The 18,957-nt window shown below is 39.7% G+C and overlaps 1 protein-coding gene and 1 long non-coding RNA gene across 6 annotated transcripts in view; one reads left to right on the top strand and one right to left on the bottom strand.

Moving 5' to 3' along the window:
* TSHZ2 (teashirt zinc finger homeobox 2) overlaps positions 1-18,957 on the top strand; it is a 230,221-nt gene that overhangs the window by 62,073 nt on the left and 149,191 nt on the right. The gene's annotated exons all lie outside the window — the stretch shown is intronic.
* LOC136786509 (uncharacterized) overlaps positions 7,607-18,957 on the bottom strand; it is a 38,575-nt gene continuing 27,224 nt past the window's right edge. The window contains exons 3-4 of the long non-coding RNA XR_010825376.1: positions 12,773-12,819; positions 7,607-7,965 (exon numbers count right to left, since the gene is read on the bottom strand). This is a non-coding gene — a long non-coding RNA (uncharacterized lncRNA). The remainder of the gene's footprint in view (positions 7,966-12,772; positions 12,820-18,957) is intronic.

Here is an 18,957-nt window from a genome sequence, read left to right as displayed (position 1 = left end):
CAAATGCTCAGTACTTTCTAATTGAGGACCTCTCTGCTTAGAAGAGATGAATGAACTGAAAGCAGTAGCCTGTTTTATCTGTCAGGTAGAAAACCGAAGGTTTTGAGAAAAAGAATGTTTGGAAGCCTCTCTGGTTGCGTTGAGCACTTATCCAAGCCCTGGCTAAGCAGCCAGATTGCTGTTATCTCTGGCTGACTCCCAGGCTCCCGGATTAGGAACTGCGATGGGGTCTCGCTCTGGAGAGTACCAACCTTCCCATGCCAGCTCCCTGCTTCTACTCCAACCTTGATTAACTCATGAAATATAGAAATGTGATTAAAAAGAAGAAAGAGGGCTGGTTTTGAACCTCAAGAAACATTTATTTCAGTTCCACTTATAACCAGGGGTCAAGGCTGAATGTAGTTGTTTCAGGCGAGCCAGCTCTTTCCTTGTTCCTTGTACAGTTGTTTCTCTGGGGTGCTGTTAAAAGCCTGTCTCCTCCTTCTAAAGTGTCATCTGCAAGCAGAACTGCTGGCTTCCTCAGTGGCCTTCTTATTGCTTTCTAATGAATCATCTTGGTTAATCCACGGTAACATGATACAAAAATGAGACCCACACATTTGCCATCAGTTTTCTTTCAGGAGGTAAAGTTGCAGATAATTTTACCGTTGACTTCTCTGTGCTACAGATCCCATTATTTCGTGCCATCAACAGAAAACACTTGTGCTGTAACAGAGAAACAAAACTGTTCTTCATAAGCGTTGTGCATCCTGAGAAAAACGCTGCTATCAATCCAAAATACAATTAGAATTATTTTGCCAGGTTATGTCAGGTTGTGAAAACAGTATCAGTAGAGGAAAAGAAAAATAAATAACTCTGCTGTGTTTTGCCAGCTCTCCGGTTCTGGGGACTTTGGCTGGCTGGCTGGATGGGGAAGGATACAGTTTATTATCAGTAGTTTAACACACTTGTGAATGGTGCCTCTTATTGCTAGCCTATCAGACTAGCACTTAAGATGATTCAAATGCAATCTCAGGGGGTTAAAATGTACACAAAATAACTGCCGCAAACAAGTCAGCCAATACCAAGAACTACAATTCAGAAATCTGATTCCACATCTATTGTCAAGGTGTTTGTGTGCTTATTTTGACTGCACTGTTACCCCAAACTTTTCAGACAAATCCTTGCAAAGTCTCTCAAATTCACGTGGAAAGCTGTGATGTGATATGGAGTCATTACTGCAGAATTAGTGGTGGGTGTCTTAATGTTTTTAATATCCCTAGGACTGTAACTGCTGGGGCTCCGGTCCTGCTGAGGGCTGGGCTGGGCTGGGTGTTGTATAAACATGAACAAAAAGAGCGTCAGGTCTCCTTGAGTTTACAACCAAATAGGCTGTAGTTATTGGAACTCTGCAGATGCCAATCCAGCATTAATTTCACTTACAAATTGTCCAGCTGTTAATGTAACATAAATGCTTGCTCAGTCCTTTCTTTTAAGAGGAGTTCTGCCTGAAATGGTTTTGCTAAAAAGAGCACAAAAGTCTTTTTGCTCCAACAAATTATCTATAATCGGGGCTGATTCTGAAAAGACTTGCACAACTAATAACTTTGCCAGCACGAATAGCTTCATTAAAGAAGCTACATTTCCTCAAAGAAATGCTTGCAGAATTGGGCCCGATGATCGCTATGAAATTGTTTCTGCAAAGTGATTTTAATGGCATTTATATTGTTTACTCTAACAAAGAGACTCTGAAGATAGCGACCTTTGAGCTTTGATTTTAGAAGTTATGTGACTAATCCAGTTTTTACAGATGTTTTTACAGATTTTTTTTTTTTATGTTCATTGCAGACTTCAAGGGAATGCTTGAACGGAACAGGATTTGAACCTAAGCTTCCCAATGTTTCTGCTTTGGCCTTGTACCAGTAATTATATAAAGATTGATTTCATAAGCTCAAGCTGTTGTGTTAGTGAAAATTTTGTGCAAGGAACATCCATTTTGTTAGATTTCACCAGCAGCAAGGAAGATCACCTTGCTCAAAACATCTCAAATGCTGTAAGTTAATTTTAAAAACCCCAAGAGTCAACAACAGCAACAAAATCCTGGACTTTTATTGCCCTGACAGAGACCTTCTAAAGTGCAAAAGACCAAGTCCTGCTTTGGAACCCATCTGGACTGTGATTAGGTGAACTCCTCTGTAGTGCCATATTTACTAGCCAAACGCATGTGTTGCTAATTCAGTATGTCTTAAGTCACAGCCTCACATCTATAAAGTTTCAGCTTAGCAGGAAAACATGAAAAAGCACTCTTATATTAATCAGCAGTGCCAGAAATAAACCTGGGTATCAGGAATTTAAACCTCATACTGCTCAGATGAATGCTGCAGCCTACAATGTACAGCAAGGCTGTATATTTCCTCTCTATGAAGGATGGATGTTAAATAAATAAAAAAAAAAGAGTTAAAAAATGCATTTACTTAAAACACTTATCCTTGTAAGAGTGCTACATAAAATGTACCTAAAAAGGTATTTTTCTTCCACAATTTAGGCAAACAGAATTTTTTAGTTGGATATTATCACCTGGAGAGAGCCCAATAATAAGTAATTTAGTCTGGAGAGGGGTTTTGTACATTTCTGATTAATATTTACAAAAGGCTTTGTGTATTTTTGCCCTAACGCTAATGAGGCAGCAGATCAAGTTTAACAAAAAGGACACTGTAGATTGAAATATGGTATTGTGCCCATCAAAGTCTGCCTCCTCTCTGCTTGGCTTATGATGAATACCGTTCTTTAATAGCGGGCTGGTGTTCGTGAAAAACTTATTACAGAGACTAAGAGAGAAGCCAAGAATGAAGGAATGCCTGACTGGCAGCAATCAATCACTCCCTTTTAAAGATGAACTGATCCTTCTTTTTTTAAAGTAACACTTCATAAAAAGGTCTCAAACATAAATATGCAAAGCATTAGAGCAATTACATTCTGCGTGATCCCTGCAGTATTTCTGGTACATGGCTTGACTTTAGTGTGGTGTATATAATGAATGCAGTAAAATGGCAAATCTCTCTAAAAGAAGACTGATATTTAGAGGAAAGTTCTTGCTGAAGAGTGTTAATTATCTGGAGCAGTAAAGTGAGATTATTTAGATTACTTTTAACAACATGGCTCCATATAGGCTTTATTTTATTTAGGACTTTTCTTTTTTTTGGTAAATGAGGTTGATTTATTTAAGAAAAAGAAAAAAAGAGCCAGATACATATAATCTATATACAGATACCGAAAGTGGACAAGGGACTTATAAATTTAATGGCTATCACATACAAATACGTTCATCTTTACATGCCTAATTTGCATATGCATTTTCTGCAACTGTGCCTGCAATCACAATCATTTTACATGCAAATTAGGCATACAAACATGCAGTTTTAAGAGAGGTTGAGTTCTCTATATGTAGTGCAGAAATATTTCTCTTTTTTTAACACATATTTATTTGGTTGTGACTTCCCAACTAGCAAGTTGCAGACCCTTATTCAGTATTTAACAACCAAATCCCCAGAACATAATGTACCACTTTTAATGCAATATGGCACGGTTGGAAACAGAAATTGATGTAGAAGAAAGTGGTTTTTTTCCAACCACCAGAAAAACTTTTGCTCCACACAGCAAAAGCACAGAGTTAATTTAAGAGGTGCAGCCCAGATATTTCATTCAGGTACCAGGAATTTTTAATGACTTGTTATTTTTACCCTGTTCAGAGAACACACTTTCCATTTCCAAGGGTCTGCTGCTCTTTTTTAAAAATAACGCTAAGAACGGCTGGACAGTTGCTGTCAAATGTAGGGGATGGTAAACTGTAAAATGTTAATGAACTAATAACTATAGAATATAATATTAGATCCAAACAGTGTTTTTTAATATGGCGCAGCTGAAAAGCATGAGCATCGCAACGGCAAAATGTCAGTAGTGAGATACCTGGTGGGTCTTTGAGACCTCCAGTGGGTTCAGCCTCTGCATAAACACTGTCAGGAGAGGAGAATCAGCTCGAGTCTGTGGAGTTCAGTGAAAGTCAGAAATATTTTCTTCCTTTCAGAATAGGAAAATGACATTTGGTGAAAACGGAGGTTCTTTCCCCTCGCAGAGACAGTGTGGGTTACTCATAAAAGCATAATGGCTTTCATTCAGAGGTGCCATATGGCTGCTTATAAGATTTCTGCACAGCACTTGCTGTAGCAGTAACTAAACAAATGGCACTATAGTACAATATAATACCTGTCAAGAACAGTGATAAAGAATGTTTTATTTCTCTGCTCTCTGTCCTCTTTTCTTCCTTCTTCCCTGGAAGTGGCTGCCTGTGTGAGGCAGCACCCACTAGATGGTACTGCCAGGCTTCTCCCCGCTGTCACTTCTCCGCAGCCTCCCTGGCACAACGTCAGCCACAGCCGAGCTCCCCGGGGCACGCGTTGCCCACGGCCTTTCCACGAGGGTTTGCGATGGGCAGACAGCTGGGCAGATGTGGGAGGTGCGATCTTTTCACAGCACTGGCGCCTGCGCCAGCAATGGGAGAGGCTGGGGGGCAAAGCACTCGTCATTTACTCCCTCTAAAGCCTTAAAATAAGCTCAGATCTCCAAGCAGTGCTGAACACCATGGGGGCACTTATGGAGAAAGATATGTAACAGCTCCGGGAGCGATATAGGAGGAAGCCCTTTGGCATGCCCTATCCGAGCTGCTGGGAGCACTGCCCCGGGATGGGGGAGCAAGGGGGTTCAGCACCTCTGAAGCACAGGTGCAGGTGTCTTGGTTCCCTCCGTCTCCTCTCTGGAAAACGTTTATTATCCTCTCTTTTTGAGAAGATAACGTCTATGTCAGATGCTAAGTTCCTCTAGTAACAAGCAGCTATAAAATACCATGAAATAAATACGTTAACTTGCATTAACCGTTGTCTCCTCAAGTTTTCTGAGCAGTTTAGCAATGGGCCTCATCTGAACATCTCTCAGTTGTGGTGAAAGATGGCTCCACCTGCTTCACAAGGGCAGGAGGATGGAAAATACTGCAGTCCCTGATCTCTGGATAGCCTTCATTTGTTGTTTACAAAATAACACATCTTCTCTCTGCCTGTGTTTTTCCCCATAGGATCGCTGCAGGCTTATACCAGCTCTGAAATATATTGGCTCCCTGATCGGCACCCTAACACATACCCCTCTATCATGTTCTTCTTAGGAATGACACTCTAGGGAAATTCGGTTTAAACCTTCCTTGATTAAAAGCCAGGGATGACCACATATGTAGCGACTGTGGGTTTTTGTACGTGCTTGTCTAATTTCTTAGAGTACTTCCTTCACACAGTTTAAATTCAAGATTTTGTATGATGTATTCCGCAGTCCTTCTGTCCATCTGTCCAGATAGGCAGTGTGTTTGATGAGTTAACCGTTCTGAACGTTTTAATATTTATGTGACTCTTGTGCAGCTCAGCAGTTGCTTTATGTGGGATTGCATATTTGATAAGATCACAGATTCACTCTGTGCCAAAGCTGAAGTCCTACTGAGGTCTGACTGTACTTCAGATGTCAAAAAAATATGAATAGGTGGTCTTAATGTTCTCCTCTGGTGTTATATCTGTCTATGGAGAATATAGCTTACAACAGATTAGAAGCAATAGAGGACTTGACATATACTGAGAGAGCAGTAAGAATGATGCTTGTTGACATTATCAGCTAAACCTGTAGGGGAATTTTCTTTTTTTCTTTCATTTTTTCTTTCACTCTTTCTTTCTGTGAAATTTACTTATTTGTTCCTGTATGCCTTGCTCTTTCTGCATCAAGTTTCAGTTTCTCAACCTAAACTAGTTTTGTAAGTCTAGGCATTTTCAACACATTTACCTATCTGTGCAAGTCCTTGTATGGCACTCATCGCTGTTCTACCGAAAGGGCTCACAGGGCTGTCTATCTCTGTGTTGTTTAATATTTATATTTATTTGCAAACAGCCTGTGTAGCTCTAATTCATGCTTATTCTACCTAGTTAGGAATTCATTGAAGTAGACTGCCTGTATTTCTATGCACCAATATACTGCAGTCCCTCTGCACTTCAAACTCCATGTGTAAAAAGGTTTGCAGCAAATGCAATTATGTGCTGAATAGATTTGTGTTTATGTCCACTACACACTGCTATGGGGCTGCACCTGTACGTGTAAGTAGTCTGCGAACCTATACAAATGCATTATACATGAAATGATGAATTCACCTTTTAAGCCACAGAAAAAAATCCCAGTTTTCAGTCTTTTATAGTAAGTGTCGCAAATAAAGCAGTCCTTCTGAAAGATGGGTTGCTGTTGAATGAGTCATGGAAATTCCTACCAAAGTTTTGTGAAATCTGAATGTGCAGTGGAGTGGGGGAGAAGGGGAGGAAATTTATGCTGACATGTAATGTCTTGATCCTATCTCATTCTTGTTGTTAGGAACAATTTCTGTGGTTAGATGCCCAAAACAGAGCTTGCAGACGTGGATTTCATAACTTCCATTGGGAAACTGAATCCTAGCATCAGGATATGGGCCTCCATAGCCGCGGACCTGGGTATCAAGAATGTCACCTGGGTCCTGTTAAAACAAATTTATAATGCTTCCTGCAGAGCCTGGCTCCAGACATGATATTATAAATGTATAGAGGATGGAATATTGCTTTCTTGTCAGCTTTAGATTTAAAAAATGCAGCATGAGACATACTGAAACCTGGGATAAACCTTCTTATTTGTGCTGGAGCATTCAGAACAATTTACATCACGAGGTGGTAACAGCCCACGTTGGACTGTACTTCTATACTACCCCTAATTCATGGCAAGTTAAACACCAAGTAAGTTCATCATTTGGGCTTACAGGCATAGACAAACCCTGGGGATCCTTCTCTACCTGTGGCATAGTCGGGTTCTTAGCTCTGCCCCTCAGGGTCCCCGTGCGAACCGACTCTGGGCTGGTGGTGCAAGAGGCTGCAGACTACATTGCGTTGTCATTGGACTCGCACTGAACTGTACCTAACGTTGTGTGTCTTGGCTGAAGTTCAACACCGTATGTTGTAGGAATTCATGGGCAACATACCAAGATGATGTGAGGACCCAGAAGACTAATTTGCTAATATGCAATCACAGGACATAGACGCTGCTTTGTATCAGTATAACATGAATCCATATTACACACTCCCCCAACTGTTAGCATACAAGAGCGACCAGGAGGCTGAATTTCCAGTGCAGAGGCTTTAACTAGATTTGAAAAAGGAGGAACATAATCCAGGGCTACAGAGTTTCTGTTTTTTTCTGAACCTGATATAACAAAAGGTTGCTGGAGAAAAAAAAAATTGGAACAGTTTCAAAGATGGCACTCTGAGGGAGATGGCAGGTTTGGAATATTGTGCCATTTCAACTCATGCACAATATGGCATGGGTTGGGAAACAGGAGATACAGAACTGTGTGAGGGCATATCTGATGTGCCATTATCTCAAAGGACCGTACCTTTAGCTGAGGATGGAACTGTAATCTCGTGGAAGCTCTGAAGGAAATCTAAATTGTGAAGAGTAATTGGCATTCTGTAAAGTGGGAGTGTGCCTAACATGCCATAACAAGAAAAGGTAATGCAGAACTGTAATTAACATGATGTTATTTTTAATTCATAAAAATACTGTTTATAGAACTGCAGTGAAAGAATATGTCTCTTAATGAAGATTGATTGCAAGTCAGACTTTGCCTTTCGTTCTGCAGATTTTTGCTCACTACAAGAAGAAAGTGAGCTGGGAGTGAGCTCATTTATTTGTAGCACAGAGTCCCCTGAGTATCCTCTTCTCTTTCATCACAGCCAGGGGGACTTCTTCTTCATGCAGCTCAGGCACTACAGCACAAAGGGATCATGAGACTCAGTCCCATCTCTGTCTACACGGGACATGCTCTTCTTCACTTTGCAGTTTCTGCTCCAAATGACAGAAGCCCTGTTTACTGAGGCTGGGTTATGCCTGGAAAGAAAGGGAGTGGTTATGGCAAAATGAATACTGTTTTTCTCCCTTTACTATAATAGTAGATATTGTCATTTCTACTAGACTGCTGCCCAAATCAGCCTGATTTAGCACCAGTTCTGTGGGCTTCTGAATAAATCGGCACAGATCGATAGTGCTCAGCAGGTTAGCCTAGATGAAGGGAATTTATTTTATTTTTTTTGGCACAGGGCATTTCCAAGGCACTACACAGCCAACAGCCTCGAGTACAAGTGCAGAGGCTCCCGAACTTCTGCCAGGCCATGCCATCCACATCAACATACCCAGGTATATACCAGGCCACAGACTTTGCAGTGCTTTGCGTGCTGCATTTTTTGCTACAGGCTACACAAAGCTATTTTGAAGGGCTGAAAGCAGGGGGATATGTGGGAAAAGTGAGCCTGGGGAGCATTTTTTAGGCAGCAAACAATAAGGGCTCCTTATAGGTCCCCTTTCTCCCTTGCAATTGGAGCTGATTGCGATGAGCAGCCCCCTCTTGCAGCACCTGGGTGAATAAGAGTCCTTCCAGCTGTCCTCCAAGGGGAAGCATCCTTTGTGACCCCAAGGTGATAGAAGGTAGTCTCATGAAGCCATTGCTCATCTGCTCCAGGTCAGCTTTGCTTCCCCAGGCTGTTTTGACTACAAGTTAAGGAGGGATCATGCAGTCAGCTCAGCAGGAGTTGTACAGGGCTGCCCTTGCAGGAACATCTTAGGGAAGAAACTCAATGAAGCAGGAAGAAATCCTGCTCATAAGCAGTAAGAGAAAAATCAGATTTTTCCATAGAAGGTATGCAACACAAAAGTTAAGCTACTCTCCATGTGTCAAACAAACTTGAAAATATTCCTGTCAATTCTTGTTTGAAGTGTTTCCCCCCAAAAAATCCCTTGCTATAAATAAATGTAAAACTACCATCCATTAAATGAGGTACCATGCAAGCGTCCCTTCCCAGTTTTTGCACAGCCATGTTCCAATCACAGTACAACAAATTTCATTTCACTTTACTGCTAATTAAAACTGCAATATTGTGTAGCAGTAAATGTTACTGATGATCAAAACTGTTTGTATATCTTGTCACATAACCTATGCATTCCCAAGAAAAGAGAGAGCTTGATTTTGCCTTCAGATGAGACTAAATTTGAAGGAAACTTGAATAACAAATGACACAAGTTAAAAAATGTGAGACAAGATTCAGAATGAAACAGGTTTTCAGATCAGTAGTTGAAAGTAGAGTTGGATGAAACTATTGTATCAAACATTTCTTCAAATCTAGGCAAAGTTTTGACTGAAGCTTGTCTGTGCAAACAGTAAATTGGAGCAGAATTATGACTTCATGTAGAAAGTGAATCTGGGTTGAAGTGACGCCTCAGACCCAGAATCTGCTTGCACTTCGAAACAGGACCGAGCCGAGCAGTTTGTTCCCACCCCTACAAAGGGCCACCTCGCAGCTCTGACCTCCTCTGAACTTTCAGGGTGTTTGAAGAGCAGGGCTCTGATCTCAGCGTTTTATATCCGCTCACCTCTACTGAAAAACACGTCAAGGGAAATGCAAAAAGGGTGCAAAAACCAAGTGAATGGAAACAATCAAACAACACTTTTTTTCTTTTTCTTTTTCTTCGCATGGAGCCCCATAAACTGAAACTGCTGAAGTCTGCACAGGAGTAATTAAAACACTATATACCATAAGTGTTTCAAAGACTATCTGTATTTTCCACTTTGCTGCTAGTATCTAGTAAAATCAATCCCTAAATGCTGACTGCCATTCAATTTTGAGGCAGAGAAGCTTAGAATTCATATCCTGATTTGATTTTGGTTTTGCCTGGGGAGTTAAAAAACCTGGGCCTCTTTCTTATGTTTAAGTCTGTTGCTCCTTGTCAGGTTATCATTTCTCCCTTTACATTTTTCAGGGTTTATCCAGCTGACACATATTTAAGAGGTGAATTCATCCCACTTTCAGCAACTCTTTCAGTTTTTATCTCCAGAAGTTGTGTGCTCTCCATGCTGTATTTTTTTTTCACTGTGTATGTTTAAAAAAAAAAAAAAAAGTGCAATTTTGGCAAGGATCTAAGCTACCCTTTTAAAAGCAAGGAAGAAATTTTGAATTAAGAGTAACTCAGTATGGTGTGACACTGTCCTCAGCTCACCCCATTATTCCTGTGTGTTGTGGCACATATGGCATTCGTACAGTGTGTGAGATTCCCTGCAAAGCTAAGGAGAGGTAGGTTGATTTAAGGACATGGTTTCCAGCCAGATTTTCAGCTTTAACTTTAATTTTCCTTTGTGTTTGAGGAAGAGAATTTTAAAGTGGATCTTAAACATTATTTCAAATATATTTTATTTATTTTTTTCCTAAAGGCTCTATGTGACAATGTCTAGATCACTGGATTTTTTTTAGCTGCAGTTATTTTAGAAAAGATGCATGCAATTTAAGTGAAAGAGTGAGGTGTCATGCTCCTTAGGAAACTCAAGATTTTTGTTTTTTCTTAGTGACAGTGGCAGTCTTCTAAATGCTGTCCCTTTTTGCAATGCACAGAAGTGCCCGTGAGCAGGACACTATGAGTGGGACAAAATACCTGTTTTGAATCCCATGGTAATCCTCATATGTTGAATACTGTTTTGACCAAAAAAGACTATCAGTTACTCTGACCTTCAAGAGCTTTCTGTTGGATTGCCCATAATGTGCTCTTTTAAAAATGACATTGCAGCATTTTGCAAAAAAGAAAGCTAAATTCAGCATAAGAGGTTCTGACACCTGGAATGTGGTTTAAAAGATTTCCCTTGTCTGAGAGGAAAAAAAATAAAGAGAAAAAAATCATAAATATCTGCATCTGAAATATTTAAGATATGAAAAAAAAAAAGTAAAAACCCTCCTCAAAAGTAAACTAAAGTATCCATAGTAATCATCTGGTGAATATTTTCAACAGATTATTTATTCATAAGATGAGAATATTCAGAGAGAAGAAACAAAACTGTTTTCAACTAATATATTTATTCCAAAAGACTATGTATTAATGTAAGAGTCTTCCATTTCAAGGCAGTCTTTAAGCAGGTAAGAGTTTTACACCACAAAATGCCACCTAATGATGTGTTTAGGACACAAAAGCTAATGTAAGCGTAGCAACAGCGGCTTTAATTTGTCAACAGCTTCCCCCATGAGAGTTTCATTGGGGTTGCAAATACCCTAGTCATTTAAATGTCTTCTTTACAACTGCATTAGACCTGTATACATGTTTTCAGAAAAATACTGCTGCCTATTTTCATTCACAATTGGGGTTGCAATTTTTAGGAATTTTGATTCCTAGTTCTACGGTGCTTTTGTTAGTCCCAGTAATTACCTACGAGCTCTTTAGGTTATTTAAACTCTCTTTAGTTTTCTGGGATTTTTGGGGTATAAGTTTACAGTTACATAAAAAGGAAATGGAATATTAAAAGAGATTGTATAGCTTCCTGCCTTGTTTGGAATGGGGCCAGACCCACAGAGGTCCCGGGAAATTGTAATTTGATGCCAGAAAGATAAGAATAACAGATATGAAAAAAAATGAAAGCTCCGCTGGACTCCAGACAAAGTTATGCAAAGCAATAAAAGATGCAGGTGATGGATTTTTAGGACCTGACAATAACATTGTCCATTATTGCTGAAAAGTCATGTGTAGGGTGAAAAAGGCAACTGTTCAACAGAGCAGAGCAACGTTATACAAGAGTCAATGCCAAAAGGAATAAAACGGTGTGTCAAATTGAAATTTTTAGGGGAATGCAGGGAATTACCCACATTAAAATTTGGCTGTGAACTGAGGCTAACACCTCTTCTCATATGCAATATGAATTGAGCCTTTTAACAACTGCAGATGGTCAGAACCTGTATTTCACTTGTCTGCGCCTGTATTTCTAGTATATGCTGCAGTTAATCTTTTTTTTTTTTTTTTTTTCTCTAGATTTTTCTCATAAGAGGTACATAGAGTGCAACTTGGCTGCCTGGTTGTGTTTGCGTGTGCCTCTGTGTCCAGCAGCAATGCTCATGACCCAGCGATTGCATCATGAGTCAAACAGCACATGAAGTTAGGAAAAATAGAATAGACTAGAACAGAACAAAATAATAGTAAAATAAAATAATAGTAAAATAAAATAAAATAAAATAAATAATTAGATCCCAATAGAAGAGCTGCATGCTCCTCTTTACCAGGTTGCACGATCAGCATTGGCCCCATTCTCCACACTTCACCTCCCCTGGAAGTGGGGCAGAAGCGAGGGGCATGGGCAGGGGCTGGTGCTCCTCGGCTCTCCCAGATTGGGCTCACCCTGTCTGCAGTGTGAGGGGGTTACTGGGGCTTGGGGGATCCCAGGAGTTGAGTAGGTACAAGATGAGGGAATTCTTGCCACATCGAGGTGGAGGAGGGAGGAGGACATAGGATGCCAAGGACCATTTTGCTATGCAATGGTCTCAGGCCCTCCAGTCCCCTGAAGAGGAGGGAACAGAGGGAGAAGCCCTTATCCACTCACAGATCCCTGCCCCAGAAGGTTTCCTAGTAAGGAGTCAGCATCCGAGCAATTCCTGTTACTTTTTTGGTGTCATGATGGGGACTCAAATGGTGTTTGAAACAGAGAGAAATGGGAGAAATAGAGAGGCAAAGTAAATATGATCTAGATTTTGTGCACTACATTTTCATTGGTCAAAAATTGCATTAAAACATAATTTATTTGCATGAGGAAATTGGTTAGAGAAATTGGTTAGAGAAATACCATTTTGAAAATTTTAAAGAGATCCTATTGATAGCATGTTTTCACATTACTTACGTTGGAACAGCTCTTGGTGTCAAAGTTCAAGCTAACTGGAAGAAAAACTACAAAATAAACAAATGAACATGTGAAAACATCAGCACCAGCAGAAAAAGATTTTAAATTATCAAAACTAACTACTTTGGTTAAGATTACCTTTTTATTATTATTATTATTTCCCATTCCTCTCTCTTTAGCCTATGACATAAACTTTTCTTCATGGATTGGGATAAGGAAAGTTGTAAAATCTTGGAAGTTCTCGTAGGGTCGAAAATTCATTTCCCATCCTGTGCTAAGACATAGCTATACAGCACTTTCTTATATTTATCCTCCTATCCTTCTATGTAGGATAAGCAGGAATATAAATCTATAAGTGAAGTGACAGGTTAATATAAATGGTTTGAGTGAATCTCTTCTCTGATCATTTTTTCCTTCCTTTGCTTGATGTCACTGTATGAAAAATCTCACAGCAACAACAAAATGTATGGTAATAGTTCAAAACAAAATTGAAAAATTTCTGAAAGTTGAACTGGAAGTGTTTTTGTCAGAGTTTATAGGGAGTATTTTGTATTTTTAAAAGTTTAGAAAACTTTTATGACAAGTAGATAAATTATGAAACTCTATGAACATGGAATTAAATGGAATCTGAAAAGTGACAAACAGGGAAAAGAGAGAGCATATAATTTTAGAACACAAAAAGGTAACTAAATTTGAAAAATTGCATTAGTATATCATTTTCAGTATGTAAGCCATTAGAGAAAAAGTGTAAATTACACCCTGTAACAAAGTAAAAATGTTTTCAATGTTTAAAGGTAATTTTGTATTACTGCTACTATTACTTAAACTCTTAGCTCTTATAAATATCTAAAGACAGGACCCCTGGTGATATTACCTGTGTCTTAGGCAAAGAGCAACAATTTCAATTCCATTCAACTACATTTGTATTTTGCCAAGTGCTATCAAGCACTGAGTTGCATAATTTGCTATCTAAGTGAAATAGATATTTTTCGTGCTGCACATTTATCACTCTCCTGTGGGCCTCGTTACTGACAATCAAATCATAAAAGATGTTCAAAATTGTCATGATGCACTTATTTTCTCATGATATTTGATACAAATAGTTTCTTCTACAAAAATGGCCTTTTTTTTTTTTTCCCTAACCATAGCATTTCTTAAAGAAACAGGTTGCAGTTGTTTTTAGCAGATTCTACATAGGTATTTGAAAAAAATATAGCATTTGATAGCTGATCCTATTTCTAAATATATCACTTGAGTCTCATTTCTAGGAATAGAGGAGTTTATACTAAATGTAAGCTGATAACATAGCAAAATATAAAATATAGAAGAAACTATTTGTCCTTCTAATGCTTGCTTTTTTCTTTTTTTTTTTTTTCTTTTCCTTTTCTGTGTTTTAACGTGAACTCAGATATTGTAAAGGTAATTTTAATTTATAGAACAGCAGCAGTATGTGAACCTATAATACCCGTATCATCCAGACTACCCCCAAAAAACTATAAGATTTTTTGAGGAATCTTCACACGATCATTTATTCCCCAGCCCCATTGATTCTTTCTGCTGAGACTGATAAACCAGTATCAATAATTTCTCCTAACCCACAGTAGGCAGTGGACTGAGAACACAAAGCTCATTTCATATGAAGCCACTGAGCCTCCATGAATAATCAAAACTGTAGGTGACTGCTGGTTTGTGGGTTTGTGTCTGTCATGGGGAGGATATCTGGACACGTCATCTCTGGAGTACCGTAAGGTGACCACTCCCAAATTTCAGAGCCAGCTGTGGTTTTAAAAGACCATGTACAGCTCTGTCCCCAAATGAAGGTAACAATTCACCCCACATAACTCGTGAAGCAGCCTTTAAGTATTTTATATCATATGCACTATGCAGTAGACCCAACAGATCTCTCCTTGAGCAGGCAGTCTCCTTAAAAAAGAAGCGAAGGAAGCAGGATGGCAGGAGGATGCCTGCCTGCTCTGTGAGTTTTCACTGCATTTTAAACAAGAGACATCTTGAGGTTTGTGCTTACCCAAATACTTATGCTTGCAAAAGCAAAGCCCATAAACATTTGTTTAAGGCTGCCCTGACATACAGAGTATTTAAACTTTTCACTGCTGCTGCTTGTGAGACATATCAAAATGTACATATTTTTTTTCCAAGACTTTATTCCCTGCACCCTTCTCTGTGATTTGATGTGCCAGTTAAAAACTGATAGTCTCTGAGGCTGTGATGGAGATAGGTGATTCGTGGTAGAAATATGGCACCGCTGACCTCATCCAAAGGAACAGCTGATGTTACAGTAAGAAGATGCTGGATATTTATTTGTAGGTGTAAGGGAGAAATATATTTGTTAGTGAAATGGAGCTTGCTGCAGAGTGCATAAAGGTGAATTATTTGTCAGAAGACTGAAGGAGGTTTATGCAATATAGTATTATGGAGCCGGGCTATTAGCAGAGTGAATTGCTATTGTGACATGCCATTAAATTGTTTTTAGTGTCCACAAAGGTATCATTCTGGAGCAGGCTTGGTTAGTAACAAAGTTATATATTTACTGGACAGCAGCAGATCTCAGAATAAAAATGGTCTATCTGACCATAAAGTAAAATAAGAGAGAGGAGGGTCCTGTGCTGGAAAAGTTGACCTTTCGCACAACTTGCAGGCCCCGCTGAGGTAACCAGGAGCCATTTTCCACAGACTGCTCCACCCCACAACTGCAGGGCTTTGGTCCAACCGTCTACATGCAGAAGGGAGGCCCAGCGAGGCAGCCGGAGCAGACAAGGCACGAGAGCAACGCGGAGCACTGCCTTCGCCTTGCTGCGAGCTGCTGCCTCGTTTATATGCGTGACGTCTGCCGGCAGTTACATATGGCACATGAGCTTCTCCACCCTGCTCAGACCCCCTTATGACGATGACTCCAGTCCCATCCAGTCTTTTCTCTGTTTTAGGCAGGAGGATTATGGCTTTCTGTGGATTTCCCCAAATCTAAGCCAAGGCTGTGTTCAAGCCCAGGAGGGCTGCATGGGCTTCTCACGGTGACAGTCAGCACTGCTGTCTGACTCAGCTTGGACTCATTCGAGCCTTGCTCTTCCCTCAGTCATTTTAGGAGCAGAGTTCCTATACTATGTCTTGTGCAGGTTGCAAAAGATGTTAATAACCTTCCCTCATGTCCTGACACAAAAGCAGCTTACAAGCAGTTGAAACTGCTAGCAGAGAACAAGGTTAGAGAAACCACAGGAAGCACAGGTACAAACATTAGGACTGATTACGGCGTTCCACCTTTAACTTTGGAAAATATATCACATTACAGCATTCAATCAAATGCCCTTAATTTAATCATGTTTATATTCTGATTGGAAAAAAAATGCTTGACAGAATTAACACTTTAATTTAACCATGCAACAACACAGGAAGAATTCTAACTTGAAATTTGTTTAGGAAAAAAAAAGAGAGAGTTAAATGTATGTATATATGTATATAGTTATACATATTAGATTAAATATTTTAGAACATAAATCAGTGAAAGAAAAGTAATAAATAATGCATGGTGAAAATGTGATAATGTTTATTAAGAAGCAACAGCCTTGTCATCTTCATTTTCTTCTTCAGTGATTCTCCCCTCAAAGGGTTCACTCATTTGGGACTCCCTGCAATTTAGCCTGAGGCCACTCTCTCTAATTCTAGGTTGGAAATATACCTGCTTTGCAAAAATAAGTTAAAAGCAGAACAATTGTGCGCACTGAAGGTCTCCCCATTAAGCTCCTGAAAGGCCAGATAGTGAATTTTATGCTCTTGTTGCTGTGGAAATCTGGAGACAGACAATAGCAATCCAGAGAGAGAGAGGGAAGGTGAAGGGAAAGAAAATGTGTGAGAGGAGACCTGAGCCCAGGCTGCCGGGCTCAAGCCTTGCCTTCCACTCATTGCTCATCTGCCCCAAGCCACGGCATAGCCCCTCTACAGCTCTCTTTCCTGACCTGTAGGAAAAGCTTTCTGAGATTCGGTGAGCACGGCATATGCACCTGCAGACACAGATCAAAAGGGCCAAGCACCCTTCCTGCCTTGTGGAACCCCATTCATTGCCACCAAAGAGCCCTGGGCCTCCACAGGCGGGAACTGGCTCTGCTGGGGCTGACTGCAGCCTGAGGATCTGCACAGCCCGAGACGGGAAGGTGTAGGAAACAGCACAGAAATGCGGAATATTATTATTCATTAAAGCATTGTTTGTAATCAAGCACCTTTGCCCTTCTTGTTTCTTTGTGTAGTCTTTTGTCCCTAGCTGGAATAATGAGGAAATTTAGACTCCCAGTTAAAGAACTTTAGTACTGATAATTTGCAGTAGCTAAAACAATATGTTGACGTTAGTGTGCTGTGACATATAAGCGGCTTAATTAGAGTTGCCATTTAATCTGTTTCTGTTCATTCATTTGCACTTGACTATTCCAGGAAAGAAAGTATACCCACCTAGGTTTAACAAACACGAGTAAATCCTCGTAGTGCGGAAACCAGCCTGTAATGATGATGTGTGCATAGAGCAGGCACGAAATTTGTACCTTCAATCACATGTGTGAATGGAAGGAGAGATCCACAACTGAACATGTGTTATTGTGCACAGATGTAGGTTCTCATTTCTAAATGTCTCCCGCAGTGGATAACATTAGCTTGCCAGTATATTTATGCTTTTATTATTTACTGAGGCTTTCCATGGGACATAATTCTAAATTATCCTTCTGTGGTTTATTAGAGTCTATGGGATTTTATTCATCAGCCCAGCAAGGCATTAGCAAAAATAAAAAATATTCATGGTGTTCATTGTGCATAAATAGATCAAGAAGATACACTTGGACTTTAGATAAAGGGTGGATCTGCATTACAGAGGGAAAGCACAACCTGCAAGAGCCCTTTATACTATGTAGAAAAGTAAGGGGGCCCTGAAAGGGTGAAAATTACATTTACACTCCCTCTAAGGCCCTTTTATTGCCTGAGCAGAATTCACATCTTTTTTTCTCAATAAATGAGATAACATTCATAGTAAAACTTACTTTACTTCCTACTTTATTTGATATATATGATAAGGGAAACGTTCAAAGCCTAGAGTAATGGAAGAGCTGAGTGAGACACATGTACAGCAGACACCTGCACACCTGCCCTGCTCCCCAGGTCATTAACGCAACTGTTTCACTGCTAAACAACAGCCCTAGCTGTTGCTAATGAAGTGAGGGTAGGCAAGTTTTTTCTTTACAATATATGTGAAAGCTAGAGAACAGAGCTAATGCTGCTGTACTACAGAAGAAGGAGCTAGAAATACATCAAAAAAAGAGAAGCCAGCAACTTTCTAGATGAATGTCTGATTGCAGCCTCGCAGTCCAGGATGGGGAGAGCATCCCTGCATCTGTCTTGGACACGAGCTGTGTCTATCCCTAGTGAAATGACCCAGTGAATGGCCCTGCTCCTGGCATTTTTTCTCAGGAAAGATAATATGTAAATTTTTATACTTTCTGGTTTTCAGTTAATGATAGAAACAGGAGTATCTAAGGTGCTACAGAAGATCTTGTTCTCAGTCTAATCAGAAGTGGGAGTGCTTGAAATCCCCAACTACTAATTTTAGCTCAATTTGCAGAATCAGGAAGATAGTTTAGATGAGTACATGTGAACTGTAGCCCTAGAAGTTTTGAGGTTTCACCTACTGCAAACAACAAAAGACATCTCAGAAACTCAGTGGAAGAAAAAGTGGATGGTCTGATATTTATCGCACCATCACTAACACGTTTCAAGGCCAAGAAATGGGGATAACATAAGAGGAAGAATCAGAGCAAGAAATACAAGATAAAGTATAGTGCAGTGTTCTTCAAATGATAGATTAATTTTTCAGCATACCTAAAATTGCTGTAACCTCATTTTCGTGAGTCAGCAAGTCTGATAACATTAATTTATAAGAATAAAAGTAAGGTAACACCTGCTTTTTATTCAACTAAGCTAAATTTGGATATAAAACCAGACCTGCTTTTCATAATTAGAAATTTGGTTCAAGCTACCATAAACCACGTGTATGTTTAAATGAAAAAGATCGGATCCTCAGAGGTAGTAAGGGCACCTTTATACCACTGTATCGTTAAAGAAGGCTCAAAACAGCAAAAACTGTTCCTAGTCTGTTTAAAAGCCCCTGATAATGACAATGCAGTACAAATACAAAT

The sequence above is a fragment of the Anser cygnoides genome, chromosome 16, assembly GCF_040182565.1.
Source record: "Anser cygnoides isolate HZ-2024a breed goose chromosome 16, Taihu_goose_T2T_genome, whole genome shotgun sequence".
NCBI classification, from domain to species: Eukaryota; Metazoa; Chordata; class Aves; order Anseriformes; family Anatidae; genus Anser; species Anser cygnoides.
The sequence above is the reverse complement of the archived record's forward strand: the minus strand, read 5'-3'. Positions and strand labels throughout refer to the sequence as shown.